This window comes from Drosophila tropicalis, unplaced genomic scaffold, assembly GCF_018151085.1.
Source record: "Drosophila tropicalis isolate 14030-0801.00 unplaced genomic scaffold, ASM1815108v1 contig_906, whole genome shotgun sequence".
Lineage (NCBI taxonomy): Eukaryota > Metazoa > Arthropoda > Insecta > Diptera > Drosophilidae > Drosophila > Drosophila tropicalis.
This window is the reverse complement of record NW_027173406.1, coordinates 49086-64861: the sequence shown is the minus strand read 5'-3', so window position 1 is coordinate 64861 and position 15776 is coordinate 49086. Positions and strand designations below refer to the sequence as shown.

Here is a 15776-nt window from a genome sequence, read left to right as displayed (position 1 = left end):
TTTATGTTAACTAAGACATTTCGCAGCATTCGTTTGGGTTAAGATTTTATTGAAGGAATTGATATATGCCAGTAAAATGGTGTATTTTTAATTTCTTTCAATAAAAATATTATTGACGTAATGAAATAAACAAACAATTTATTAATCACTCTAAGCGGTGGATCACTCGGCTCATGGGTCGATGAAGAACGCAGCAAACTGTGCGTCATCGTGTGAACTGCAGGACACATGAACATCGACATTTTGAACGCATATCGCAGTCCATGCTGTTATGGTACTTTAATTAATTTTAGAGTGCTGCTTGGACTACATATGGTTGAGGGTTGTAAGACTATGCTAAATAAGTTGTTTTAGTATTTTACGAAATATTAAAGCATATGGTATATTATTGGATATATATATATATGTATATTCATAATATTAATAATAATTGAAACACATTGGCTCTCATATGTATGAGAAAAATGAAGATGTATAATTTTCTTTTTCAAATCAAATGATACTGAGGAATGTTTAGCATAAAAAATATAAAATTTTAATCTAGAATTGCCTCTTATTAATGATATGAAATGAAAAACAATTGTCATAATATTATTCTTCACTTAAATTAGAAATTTACAATGGTTTTAATATATTTAATAATATATTTGTGTGTATATACAACCTCAACTCATATGGGACTACCCCCTGAATTTAAGCATATTAATTAGGGGAGGAAAAGAAACTAACAAGGATTTTCTTAGTAGCGGCGAGCGAAAAGAAAATAGTTCAGCACTAAGTCACTTTGTCTTTATGGCAAATGTGAGATGCAGTGTATGGAGCATCAATATTCTAGTATGAGAAATTAACGATTTAAGTCCTTCTTAAATGAGGCCATTTACCCATAGAGGGTGCCAGGCCCGTATAACGTTAATGATTACTAGATGGTGTTTCCAAAGAGTCGTGTTGCTTGATAGTGCAGCACTAAGTGGGTGGTAAACTCCATCTAAAACTAAATATAACCATGAGACCGATAGTAAACAAGTACCGTGAGGGAAAGTTGAAAAGAACTCTGAATAGAGAGTTAAATAGTACGTGAAACTGCTTAGAGGTTAAGCCCGATGAACCTGAATATCCATTATGGAAAATTCATCATTAGAGTTGTAATATTTCAATAATATTATAATAATAGTGTGCATTTTTTCCATATAAGGACATTGTAATCTATTAACATGAACCAAATTTATCATAAAATATGACTTATAGTTTATTTAAATTATTTTGCTTGCATTTTAACATAGAATAAATGTCATTAATTTGATAAAGTGTTGATAGATTTATATGAATACAGTGCGTTAATTTTTCGGAATTATATAATAGCATGATTATCATTGATTTTCTGTGTTTATTATATGCACTTGTATGATTAACAATGCGAAAGATTCAGGATACCTTCGGGACCCGTCTTGAAACACGGACCAAGGAGTCTAACATATGTGCAAGTTATTGGGATATAAACCTAATAGCATAATTAACTTGACTAATAATGGGATTAGTTTTTTAACTATTTATAGTTAATTAACACAATCCCGGGGCGTTCTATATAGTTATGTATAATGATATTTATATTATTTATACCTCTAACTGGAACGTACCTTGAGCATATATGCTGTGACCCGAAAGATGGTGAACTATACTTGATCAGGTTGAAGTCAGGGGAAACCCTGATGGAAGACCGAAACAGTTCTGACGTGCAAATCGATTGTCAGAATTGAGTATAGGGGCGAAAGACCAATCGAACCATCTAGTAGCTGGTTCCTTCCGAAGTTTCCCTCAGGATAGCTGGTGCATTTAAATGTTATATAAAATAATCTTATCTGGTAAAGCGAATGATTAGAGGCCTTAGGGTCGAAACGATCTTAACCTATTCTCAAACTTTAAATGGGTAAGAACCTTAACTTTCTTGATATGAAGTTTAAGGTTATGATATATTGTGCCCAGTGGGCCACTTTTGGTAAGCAGAACTGGCGCTGTGGGATGAACCAAACGTAATGTTACGGTGCCCAAATTAACAACTCATACAGAAACCATGAAAGGCGTTGGTTGCTTAAAACAGCAGGACGGTGATCATGGAAGTCGAAATCCGCTAAGGAGTGTGTAACAACTCACCTGCCGAAGCAACTAGCCCTTAAAATGGATGGCGCTTAAGTTGTATACCTATACATTACCGCTAAAGTAGATGATTTATATTATTTATAATATAAATTTTGAAACTTTAGTGAGTAGGAAGGTACAATGGTGTGCTTAGAAGTGTTTGGCGTAAGCCTGCATGGAGCCGCCATTGGTACAGATCTTGGTGGTAGTAGCAAATAATCGAATGAGACCTTGGAGGACTGAAGTGGAGAAGGGTTTCGTGTGAACAGTGGTTGATCACGAGTTAGTCGGTCCTAAGTTCAAGGCGAAAGCCGAAAATTTTCAAGTTTTAAATATGTCAAATAAATTAATCTAAAGTAAAACACTTGAATAATTTTGAACGAAAGGGAATACGGTTCCAATTCCGTAACCTGTTGAGTATCCGTTTGTTATTAAATATGGGCCTCGTGCTCATCCTGGCAACAGGAACGACCATAAAGAAGCCGTCGAGAGGTATCGGAAGAGTTTTCTTTTCTGTTTTATAGCCGTACTACCATGGAAGTCTTTCGCAGAGAGATATGGTAGATGGGCTAGAAGAGCATGACATATACTGTTGTGTCGATATTTTCTCCTCGGACCTTGAAAATTTATGGTGGGGATACGCAAACTTCTCAACAGGCCGTACCAATATCCGCAGCTGGTCTCCAAGGTGAAGAGTCTCTAGTCGATAGAATAATGTAGGTAAGGGAAGTCGGCAAATTAGATCCGTAACTTCGGGATAAGGATTGGCTCTGAAGATTGAGATAGTCGGGCTTGATTGGGAAACAATAACATGGTTTATGTGCTCGTTCTGGGTAAATAGAGTTTCTATCATTTATGATAGTTATTTGTTCCCCGGATAGTTAGTTACGTAGCCAATTGTGGAACTTTCTTGCTAAAATTTTTAAGAATACTAATTAATTTTAATTAGTTCTTTTAAATTATAACGATTATCAATTAACAATCAATTCAGAACTGGCACGGACTTGGGGAATCCGACTGTCTAATTAAAACAAAGCATTGTGATGGCCCTAGCGGGTGTTGACACAATGTGATTTCTGCCCAGTGCTCTGAATGTCAAAGTGAAGAAATTCAAGTAAGCGCGGGTCAACGGCGGGAGTAACTATGACTCTCTTTGGGAAGCAGGGTCTGATAAGCGCAGAAGGGGTGTTTTAAACACTGTAATTCATAAGTCGTTAGTCAGATCAAGTCGACTCGAAACCTCCTCGTGGTGCTTCCTGGGTGCTGATAAATTCCTAGATTCTAGGTTTCTATCGGTAGCTAATTCGAGCGGCGGAGCAACTCTTGGGGTTACCAGCCCCTTGAGCCAAGAACAAGTTGGTGAATCTCGAAATACTGTGCCTCGGATAAATTATAACACAACAACTTCAGTGACAACTAGTCCTGGGGACCAACCGAGAGAGGCTATAGCAGTGGTTAACCTCGCTAGCGAGATTCCCTGTACAGTATGTGGGCGCCTCTTTAGTAGCAGAAGAGGGCTCGGAGTTCACATGTCACATCAACACAGAGACGAATTAGATACACAACGTCAACGTGAAGATGTAAAACTCCGATGGAGTGAGGAAGAAGCGTGGATGATGGCGAGAAAGGAGGTGGAGCTCGAAGCAAGTGGTAATTTGAGATTTCCTAATAAAAAGCTAGCGGAAGTATTTACTCACCGTAGCTCCGAAGCAATCAAGTGTTTTCGGAAGAGGGGTGAATATAAGGAAAAATTGGAGCAGATAAGAGGGCAATCTACTCACACCCCAGAAGCGTTGGACTCAAATACCTCACAGCGTCGCCCTAGTTTAATCGAGCGACACCACCAAGTATCATCGTCGGAAGCGCAACCAATCAATCCATCAGAAGAACAGTCGAACTGGGAAATCATGCGGATACTGCGGGGCTATAGCCCCGTAGAATGTAATCCCCGGTGGAGAGCCCAGGTCTTGCAATCTATCGTAGATAGTGCGCAGACCGTAGGGAAGGAAACCACTCTCCAATGCTTATCCAACTATCTCCTTGATATATTTCCACCACCAAATGAACCACACACCATCAGTGCGAGACCTCCTCGGAGACCTCGTAATAGGAGACAGTTAAGACAACAAGAATACGCACAGGTTCAGCGTCGTTGGGATAAGAACACTGGGAGATGCATTAGATCCTTGCTTGATGGAACAGATGAGTCGGTTATGCCAAACCAAGAAATTATGGAGCCCTATTGGAGACAAATAATGACAAATCCCAGCACATGCTCTTGCGATAACACGAGGTTCCATATGGAACATTCGCTTGAGACAGTTTGGTCAGCAATTACGCCACGTGACCTGAGGGAAAATAAATTAAAGTTGTCAAGTGCTCCGGGTCCTGATGGTATCACTCCACGAACATTCAGAAGTGTACCGTCGGGCATTATGCTACGCATAATGAACCTAATTCTCTGGTGCGGCAAAATACCATACTCTACCCGGCTGGCCAGAACTATCTTTATCCCGAAGACTGTGACGGCAAATCGACCGCAAGACTATCGTCCAATAACAGTCCCCTCGGTTTTGGTCAGGCAATTAAACGCTGTTCTGGCTTCTCGGCTGGCTTCTAAAGTCAATTGGGATCCAAGGCAGCGCGGTTTCCTACCTACCGATGGGTGCGCTGATAATGCGACGATGGTTGATCTTATTTTGCGGGAGCATCATTTAAGGTGGAAGTCATGTTACCTTGCGGCGGTGGATGTCAGCAAGGCTTTTGACTCAGTATCACACCGGGCCATTATCAACACCTTACAGGCCTATGGTGCTCCAGCAAATTTTGTCAGCTTCATAGAAGAACAGTATAAGGGCGGCGGTACCTCCCTCAATGGGGCAGGATGGAGATCAGAGGTTTTCATACCAGCGAGAGGCGTCAAGCAGGGCGATCCTCTATCTCCCTTGCTATTTAATCTTGTCATTGACAGGTTACTTAGGTCTTACCCCAAAGAGATTGGTGCCAAAGTCGGAAATACCATGACAAGCGCGGCAGCGTTCGCAGATGATCTGGTGCTATTTGCGGAAACTCCGATGGGGCTTCAGAAATTGTTGGACACCACGGTAGGCTTTTTGGCCTCCGTGGGACTCACCCTGAATTCTGACAAGTGTTTCACTATCAGTATAAAGGGGCAAGCCAAGCAAAAGTGTACTGTCGTTGAACGACGGAGCTTTCGTGTAGGTGAGCGCGAGTGTCCTTCATTGAAGCGTACTGAAGAGTGGAAGTATTTAGGAATCCGGTTCACTGCGGATGGGCGGGCTCGATATAGTCCAGCAGACGACCTCGGTCCGAAGCTATTAAGATTATCGAGAGCCCCCCCTGAAACCACAACAGAAGTTGTTTGCACTTAAGACTGTCCTTATCCCACAACTCTATCACCAACTAACACTTGGGAGTGTGATGATAGGCGTCTTAAGAAAATGTGACAGATTGGTACGGCAATTCGTGAGGAGGTGGTTAGACCTCCCGCTGGATGTACCAGTTGCTTTCTTTCACGCCCCCCACACTTGTGGGGGTCTCGGGATTCCGTCAGTTAGATGGATAGCGCCGATGCTGCGTCTGAAGCGATTGAGCAATATAAAATGGCCCCACCTCGAACAATCCGAGGTAGCTAGCTCTTTCATTGACGGCGAAATGCAAAGGGCTCGAGATAGATTAAAGGCGGAAAATGTGCAGCTGGTTTCGCGTCCAGAGATTGACTCGTATTTTGCAAACAGGTTGTACATGTCTGTTGATGGTTGCGGTCTCCGTGAAGCGGGTCACTATGGCCCGCAACATGGATGGGTGAGTCAGCCCACGCGCTTGCTAACAGGAAAGGAATATTTACACGGTGTCAAATTGCGGATAAATGCCCTACCCTCTAAGTCTCGTACGACGAGGGGAAGGCACGAATTGGAGAGACGGTGTCGTGCAGGATGTGATGCTCCCGAGACAACAAACCACATCTTGCAAAAATGCTATCGTACGCATGGGAGGCGGGTAGCTAGACACAACAGCGTAGTAAATGCCGTCAAGCGGGGGCTTGAAGGCAGAGGCTGCGTTGTCCATGTCGAACCAAGTCTGCATTGCGACTCGGGGTTAAATAAACCGGACCTGGTGGGAATCCGACAGAATCACATTTATGTGATTGACATCCAGGTGGTGACAGACGGACATTCCTTAGACCAAGCGCATCAGCGTAAGGTTGAAAGGTACGACAGAGCTGACATAAGATCACAACTGCGGCGATCTTTCGGAGCGACAGGTGACATCGAGTTTCACTCCGTCACACTCAACTGGAGAGGAGTCTGGAGCGGTCAGTCGGTCAAACGATTGATAGCAAAGGACCTCCTCACCGCTAATGATAGCAAAATCATTAGCGTCAGAGCAGTGAACGGCGGAGTGACGTCATTCAAATACTTCATGTATTGTGCTGGGTATACGAGAGCTAGGCGTATCATACTCTAGCTTCTTATATTTTTGCCTGCTACCTTGGCATAACACCTAAAAAGGTACAAACATCGCACATCTATAGAATTGAGGTGGTTTTAGTACGTAGGCACTGTAGAACTTAATTGTTCTGATGACACAGTGAATCGTGCATGCGAGATTTTTCCATAAAGGTTTGCTCGTATCTTTAGAAGATTTCCTTCCTTAGCGATCAAAAAAAAAAAAAAAAAAAAAAAAAAAAAATAGCCAAATGCCTCGTCATCTAATTAGTGACGCGCATGAATGGATTAACGAGATTCCTACTGTCCCTATCTACTCAGTCTTGTTTTGACTGTTGTTGCGTGCGGTCGTATCGCGGAGTAGCGAAATTCGAACGCGAGTGTAAAACGGAGACGCCGATTAAACGGTAAAGTGTTTACTTGGAGTAAACAAGTGGATTAAGCGAACAAGCAACGGTAACTTGTTTACCAGTTGACTGTGCGTGTGAGTGACAGTGCGAGTGTGTGTGTGAGCACGTGCTCCAGTACAGTGGACACTCGATAAGAGTGATAGTACAGTGTGCCCTCGCTAAAAGGGCCAAGTGCAAAATTCGGCGTGCGTGATCGGACTCGTGCGTGAGCCGATTGTCGTGAGCCGATAGTTCGTGCGTGACACGAAAAAATTTTTTTCGAATTTTTTCGTGCCACGAAAATTCGTGGAGAGCCGTCGTTATGAACGGCTTGATGAAGCGTAGTGGAAGCGCCGTCAGCGTGATGAGCGCTTCCAGCGCTGTTGAAAGCGCCCGCAGCGCTGCGTCGGGCGTTGAGTCGGCCGCGGAGTCCATGGGAGTCACCGCTAGTGACACCTTGGACGAATCGGGCGCGGAGATGACGCTTGTCGTCTCAAAGCGAGGAAAGAAGGCCCGCAAGGCAAAGGCTCGCTCGGCGCGTTCGTCGCCGGTGCTTGAGCAAGTTGCTCCCGTCGCCAAGAAGCCGCACTTGGACAGCGTGTCCATGCCCGCCCCCGCCGTTCCGCCCGTGAAGCCAGCCAAACGGAAGGCTGCCGTTGCCTCGCCCGTTGATGCTGAGAGTCCTCCCGCTGGACCAGCCGTCTCCGAGACGGAAATGCCGCGAAGTGGAGCTTGGCGAATCGTCGCCAGTGGCTCGTCTGCAATTCTTGCAGAGATTGGCGCCTCAGGGCAAGCCATAAGAAATGCCATGGTTGGCATGGAGCCACTAGCTGCGATGCAGTTATCGTCTGCCATCAGACGACTGGAGGAGTTGGCGACATCGCTAACCCTCAGGAATGCTTTGTTGGAAGCGGCAGCGAGCAAACCTGCTGCACAGCCGCCCACCACACATGTTGCTACCCCCGTTGCTGCACCCGTGGCTATGCATACTGCTGCATACCACGCTGCCTTCCCCGCGGTCACCGCCAGAGCTGCTCCCGTTGTCCCCGTCCCCGGAGTGCCGGTCGCCGCACCACGCTTCAGCAAGCCAGCTGAGACGTGGTCCGCGGTGGTCACGAGTCGGGACCCGAACGTGTCGAGTAAGCAGGTGGCCGAACGGGTGATGAAGGAGGTCGCACCGACGCTTGGAGTGCGTGTACATGAAGTACGCGTGCTCAAGAGCGGAGGCGCTGTGATCCGCACGCCGTCGGTAGGCGAGCTAAAGCGGGTGGTAGCGAACAAGAAGTTCGCAGAAGTTGGCCTTAACGTACGGCAAAATAAAGCGGCAAGGCCTTCACTCAGGGTGATAGGCTTAAACAAGAAGCATACCCCGGAGGCCTTCATGAAGCTGCTTTATGAAGGCAACTTCAAGGAGATGACGGTAGAGTCTTTCAAGAAGGCAGTACACATAGTGTCGAAGCCTTGGATTGCGCAGGAGGACAAAAGAGTCAACGTCACCATCGAGGTAGACGACTCGGCAGCGGCCCTACTGGAAGGTAGCGACAGGTTCTACATCGATTGGTTCAGCTACAGGTTCCATTGGATAGAAAGAACCCATGTATGCCACAGATGCGCAAGTTACGACCACAAGGTGTCCAAGTGTGGGGCAAAGGAAGATACATGCTTCCGATGCGGACAAAAAGGACACAAAGTCCGGAAGTGCGACAACCCGGTGGACTGCCGGAATTGTCGCTTTAATGGTAGACCATCAGGGCATCTGATGCTTTCGATGGACTGCCCGTTGTTCGCTGCCAAGGAGGCGAGGTTTGCAGCTAGACATTAACAATGTTTAGTTTCATCCAAGCCAATTGTGGTCGGGGTCGCGTTGCGTGCATCGATATCGGTGTGCGTATGCGTGACCTCGGCCACTCCTTTGCGTTGCTGCAGGAGCCCCACACAGACCTGGACGGCCGAATAATTGGATTCCCAACCGGGATGAGAATTTTCGGCAGTCGGATCTTCGAGGGACACCGAAGGAACTCTGCCGTCATCATCGACGATCCAGATGCCATTTGCCTGCCGGTCGAGTCATTGATCACCGAGGCTGGAGTATGCGTGAGGATTACGGGTAAATTCGGATCGATTTACCTGATCTCACTGTACTGCCATGCGCATGCTGAGTTGACAAGCGTCTTTCAGTACATGGATACCATACTGCTACTGGCGAGCAGTACTCCGGTCATCCTCTGCCTAGATTCGAATGCTGTATCTCCGATGTGGTTCAGTAAACGCTACGATAGCTATCGTGGCCAGCTGAACTACAGACGGGGTGAGCAGCTAGAGGATTGGATTCTCGCTAGCCGAGCCGGAGTTGTCAACAGATTCAGCGAGGTGTACACGTTCGATAATCGCCGTGGACAAAGCGATATTGACGTAACAATTGTTAGCGAAGCAGCGTCTACGTGGGCCGCGTATGACTGGAGCGTGGACGAGTGGGAGATGAGCGATCACAACATTATCACCGTTGTGGTGACGCCTTCCCCAGACACAGTTGAGAGCACATTTGCTCCTGTGCCGTCCTGGAAGCTCAGAAATGCTAACTGGCGTTTGTTTGACTCCGTACTGGTAGAGGAAATTCGGGAGCACCTTCCGTTGGAGCACATTAGAATGTCGCCGTTGGACTCCTCGGTGTCTGCACTACGCCTTGCCGTACAGTCTACGTGCGACAGGGTGTTAGTTCGCAGAGCGTCGCGAGCCGCTGGAAAGGTAAAGTGGTGGACCACTGAACTGAGTACAAAACGTCATGAAGTCAGGAGACTTAGGCGGAGGCTCCAGGATGCTAGGCGCAGAGGGAACGAATCTGCGCAGTTTCTGGCAACTCATCTGCGGACGGCTGTCCGCGAGTTCAAGAAGCTCATCCTGAAGACGAAGGAGGATCACTGGCGGAACTTCGTTGGAGACCACAGAGATGACCCATGGGGGCATGCATACAAGATATGCCGAGGACGAAAGCGGTCCACAGAGTTGGGATGCCTTCGCGAGGATGGCAGGCCGGTCGTAACCTGGCACGACTGCGCGAGTCTCCTCCTCCGTAACTTCTTTCCAGTTGCGGCAGCGAGCGACGACATTGCTATTCCAAGCGGAGCTACACCGGCTCTCGAAGCCTTCGAGATCGGAGTATGCGTCGCCCGGTTGAAGAGCAGGCGCTCTCCCGGATTGGACGGCATCACAGGTGGTATCTGCAAGGCAGTATGGCGTGCTATCCCCGAGCACATAACAGCGTTGTTATCTCGCTGTGTGGCAGAGGGATATTTTCCCCTTGAGTGGAAATGCCCGAGAGTAGTGGCGCTCCTCAAGGGCCCCGACAAGGAAAGGAGTGATCCAGCTTCCTATCGGGGCATCTGCTTGCTGCCAGTGTTTGGCAAGGTGCTAGAGGGGATTATGGTTAATCGAATGAAAGAGGTGCTTCCGGAAGGAAATAGATGGCAATTCGGCTTTCGACCTGGACGCTGTGTTGAGGATGCCTGGCACCATGTGAAGGCCAGCGTTGCCGCCAGCCAGGCGGTATACGTGCTGGGTCTTTTCGTGGATTTTAAGGGTGCCTTCGACAATGTTGAGTGGAGCGCGGTTATGCGCCGCTTGATTGACGCGGGATGCCAAGAAGCCAGCTTATGGAGAAGCTTCTTCAGTGGCAGAAAAGCGAGGATGACCAGCAGATTCGGAGAGGTTGACGTGGAGGTCACTCGAGGATGTCCGCAGGGATCCATCAGTGGACCATTCATTTGGAACACCATGATGGATGTGCTGCTCCAACGTTTGGAGCCCCTGTGCGTATTCAGTGCATATGCAGACGATCTGTTGGTCCTCGTCGAGGGAAGGTCGAGAGCCGAGCTGGAACGTCGTGGAAAGGAGCTGATGTCCGTCGTGGGAGCTTGGGGAGCTGAAGTCGGAGTTTCGATTTCGACCAGCAAGACGGCAATGATGTTACTAAAAGGGAGATTGGCCGCTACTAGGCCACCCTTTGTAGAGTTTGCAGGAGCAGGCCTACAATATGTAACTCAATACCGATACCTGGGCATCACAGTCGGCGAGCGGCTTAATTTTCAGCCGCACATCGCAGGATTACGCGGTAAGTTGGCTGGAGTCAGTGGTGCACTCAGTCGCGTTCTGAGGGTCGACTGGGGTCTCAGTCCCCGATCCAGACGCACTGTTTACGCTGGACTCATGGTGCCTTGTGCGCTATTTGGTGCCTCAGTGTGGTATTCCGCGGTTAAGAGTACGATGGTCGCCAGGAGGCACCTCTGCTCTTGCCAGAGAGTCATGCTCTTAGGATGCCTACCGGTATGCCGTACAGTGTCCACTGTGGCACTGCAGGTGCTTGCTGGAGCCCCACCTCTGGACTTGGTTGCCAAGCAACTGGCAATTAGGTACAAGGTGAAGCATGCCCACCCGCTGGAGGAAGGCGATTGGCTGTTCGGTCTGGACGTAACAAATCTGGATCGGAGGCAGATGAAGGCGATGCTGGACGAGCGCATGTGCTGCGAGTGGCAACGCAGGTGGGATGACGATGAGTGCGGTAGACCGACTCATGAGTTTATCCCGGACGCATGCTTCGTTTTCAGCCGGAAGGACTTTGGTTTTGGACTTCATGCTGGATTCCTGCTGACTGGCCATGGATCGCTTAACGCATTTCTGTATCGGAGAAGTCTAAGTCAGACGCCCACATGTCGATGTGGTGCGCCGTGCGAAGACTGGCAGCACGTGTTAGTTGCTTGCCCGCTCTATACGGATTTGCGAGACCTTGATGGACTTGGTGTTAGAAGGGAAGATACCCGTTGGGTCTTTTCCCGGGTCCTAGACACACCGGAGCAGCTTCAGATGCTTGAACTGTTTGCGCGTGCGGCGTTTAGAAGGCGGCGAATGACACAGGATCAACCAGTGCCGGGTCGGACGGGCCAAAACTGGTAGCAGTACCTCACACACACTGCAAAGCCGTACCAGAGCGCTTTAATCTGGCAGATGAACCCCCATCGGGGTGACTCGGGGATGATCCATTCCTTGTTCAGGTGAACAAAAATGGCTAGTAGTTTCGACTGCGAACAGCCCGCCAAAGCTGCAAATCTGGTAGACGAACCCCATGAGGGGGAGTTGAGGATGATCCATTCCCTGTTCGTGTTGAACAAAAATGGCTAGTAGTCTCTGACTGCGAACAGCCCCCCAAACTGAATCTTTTAAAAAAAAACCCAAAGGGGGGGGGGGGGGGGATTATTCTTTCCTTTTTTTTGTAAAAAAAAAGGGGTTAGAGTTTTTGACTGCGAACAGCCCACCAAAGCTGTAATCTGGTAGATGAACCCCATGAGGGGCGAGTCGGGGATGATCCATTCCCTGTTCGTGTTGAACAGAAATGGCTAGTAGTTTCGACTGCGAACAGCCCACCAAAGCTGCAATCTGGTAGATGAACCCCATGAGGGGCGAGTCGGGGATGATCCATTCCTTGTTCGTGTTGAACAGAAATGGCTAGTAGTTTCGACTGCGAACAGCCTGCCAAAGCTGCAATTTGGTAGACAAACCCCATGAGGGGCGAGTCGGGGATGATCCATTCCATGTTCGTGTTGAACAGAAATGGCTAGTAGTTTCGACTGCGAACAGCCCGCCAGAGCTGCAATCTGGTAGACGAACCCTAGTTGGGGGGAGTCGAGGACGATCCATTCCGTGTTGTCGAGGACACATATGGCTAGTAGTTTCGACTGCGAACAGCCGACCGAAGCTGTGATTCGGTACTACGGGATGGGCTAGTAGCCCAAGGCTAGCCCAATTAGAGGTTGGCCCCCTAGTGGGAGATCGTAGTGGCTGTGGTTTGATACCCAAATGCGGGGAGAGTCATTGGACTCAGCGTGGAGTTGCGTTACACAACCGGGTGCTGTACCCATAGACCAGCAGAGGTTTAAGATGGGCCTCGCTCCTTACCCAGGGGGAATGTCATGTCCGACAGCATGGCATTCAACAGGCACTGATGAGATCCTGCAATAGCAGTATCTCTGAAGGGCGTTGGTTGACGCATTATTTTGACCCGCTGTACTATATGTCACAAATGTGGCATATTAGAGTACCGTGGTTGTACACCCTATCAATGGGTACACGTCACGTTAAATAAACTCGACTTCATGTCCCTATCTACTATCTAGCGAAACCACAGCCAAGGGAACGGGCTTGGAATAATTAGCGGGGAAAGAAGACCCTTTTGAGCTTGACTCTAATCTGGCAGTGTAAGGAGACATAAGAGGTGTAGAATAAGTGGGAGATATTATTCCTTGTGTTTGATATCGCCAATGAAATACCACTACTCTTATTGTTTCCTTACTTACTTGATTAAATGGAACGTGTATCATTTCCTAGCCATTATACGGATATATTTATTATATCTTATGGTATTGGGTTTTGATGCAAGCTTCTTGATCAAAGTATCACGAGTTTGTTATATAATCGCAAACAAATTCTTTAATGAGAGATTGCATTTATGTATTTTCAATTTGAAATTTTTGGTATAACTCCAATTACTCAGGTATGATCGAATTCAAGGACATTGCCAGGTAGGGAGTTTGACTGGGGCGGTACATCTCTCAAATAATAACGGAGGTGTCCCAAGGCCAGCTCAGTGCGGACAGAAACCACACATAGAGCAAAAGGGCAAATGCTGACTTGATCTCGGTGTTCAGTACACACAGGGACAGCAAAAGCTCGGCCTATCGATCCTTTTGGTTTAAAGAGTTTTTAACAAGAGGTGTCAGAAAAGTTACCATAGGGATAACTGGCTTGTGGCGGCCAAGCGTTCATAGCGACGTCGCTTTTTGATCCTTCTATGTCGGCTCTTCCTATCATTGTGAAGCAAAATTCACCAAGCGTTGGATTGTTCACCCATGCAAGGGAACGTGAGCTGGGTTTAGACCGTCGTGAGACAGGTTAGTTTTACCCTACTAATGACAAAACGTTGTTGCGACAGCATTCCTGCGTAGTACGAGAGGAACCGCAGGTACGGACCAATGGCACAATACTTGTTCGAGCGAACAGTGGTATGACGCTACGTCCGTTGGATTATGCCTGAACGCCTCTAAGGTCGTATCCGTGCTGGACTGCAATGATAAATAAGGGGCAATTTGCATTGTATGGCTTCTAAACCATTAAAAGTTTATTTTATAAACGACAATGGATGTGATGCCAATGTTATTTGAAACATAGTAAATTGGGAGGATCTTCGATCACCTGATGCCGCGCTAGTTACTTATTAAAACATTATTTAATACAATGACAAAGCCTAGAATCAATTGTAAACGACTTTTGTAACAGGCAAGGTGTTGTAAGTGGTTGAGCAGCTGCCATACTGCGATCCACTGAAGCTTATCCTTTGTGTCGCAGAAAATACCCCTTTATTTATATTTAAGCAATATTACCGAAAAATACCATTTCTGTTCATGAATCTAGTATATAAGTCAATTATCATTTTTGTTGTAAAAAGAGATGGTCACACTCTGTATAAAACGATGGCGAAGAAAAACGTGCCTAAAAGAATAAAACAATAAAGCTCTCTAAAAAAATATATAATAATAAAAACCACGGCCAATTCCACAACATAAAAATTGGTCCTTCGAGCCGGATCATTAAAGCGCATAATACAGTCCACAATAGTTAATAAAAATGTGGAGTTGGCCAAAAGTGGTAGAAAAGAAATTGGAGGCGTTGAAGTCGCAAGAATTGCGCGACGTTCATTTCGCCATATATACAAAATTTGTTGGAGATAATTTCGTGAAGCGCGAACTACGAAAATTCAAGGGTTTACCTTACGATTCCAAAAAGAGGCTGGAACACATCGACTGCATCTCGAAAGAGCTGGGCGCAAACGCTTTGCAACGAGTATGCCAATTCCTAGAAATTTCGCCGCAAGAAGGGATAGACTGTACCGAGATGGCATCAAAAATTTATGACGCCATTTCGTACGAAACTTCTGGCAAATCAAGCGGGAACGTCATACAAGCATCAAACGCGAACCAGTCCGAGAACCAGTTCGAAAACATGAACCAGTTGGAAGTACTAAGGGGAATAGAAGCCATCGATGTAGAAAACGTGGAACTTCAAGACGAAATCTCAAAAAGGAAATATTGATGCTTGGTGTAAAAAGACAGCTAAGCAAAGCCCAAACTGGGGGCGCTTCTGCTGACGTCATCGAAGAGCATGAATATGAAATACAACAGCTGTCATTAGAGGTGAAAGTTCTGAATGCACGCGCGGAAGCTTTGGTGAGCAAAAAACATACTTTGAACACTACTGTAGCACTGATTCGTTCGTCTACCTCCTCCCAAAAATCTGTCATGTCTGAGACCACCCGATAAATGAATCGCTATCGATCTCCAACGGCGACAACAACATACAAAGCACTGTAATCACCATGTTAGCCAGACAAAGCTTAGGCAATAAAAATCTGGAATTTGACGGTTCCTCTCATTTGGCTTGGCGACATTTTAAGACGCAGTTCATAAAATCGGGGAGCGAGTGTCAGTATTCTGGAGAAGAGGATGTATATCGTCTCGATAAGTCACTGAAAGGGGCAGCGCGTAAGAAGGTTGACATTTTGTTGATGTCGGCCAAGGAGCCATCGAAAATTCTAGCCATTTTGGACAACATATACGGAGCTCCAGAAAATGTGGCGTTCGAACTGATGGCAAAAGCACAGGAAATAAGATATGTAAAGGAAATTGGAGATTTTCACGAGTTCAACTGCTCTGTTCAAAATATCAATTCAGCGCTGGAGTTT

At 46.8% G+C, this 15776-nt stretch overlaps 1 non-coding gene across 1 annotated transcript; it reads left to right on the top strand.

The window, feature by feature from the left end:
- Positions 1-146: 146 nt before the first annotated feature.
- On the top strand, positions 147-325 carry LOC137586163 (5.8S ribosomal RNA). The gene has a single exon (XR_011033722.1). It is a non-coding gene; the product is annotated as a 5.8S ribosomal RNA (ribosomal RNA).
- The last annotated feature ends 15451 nt before the right edge of the window (positions 326-15776 follow it).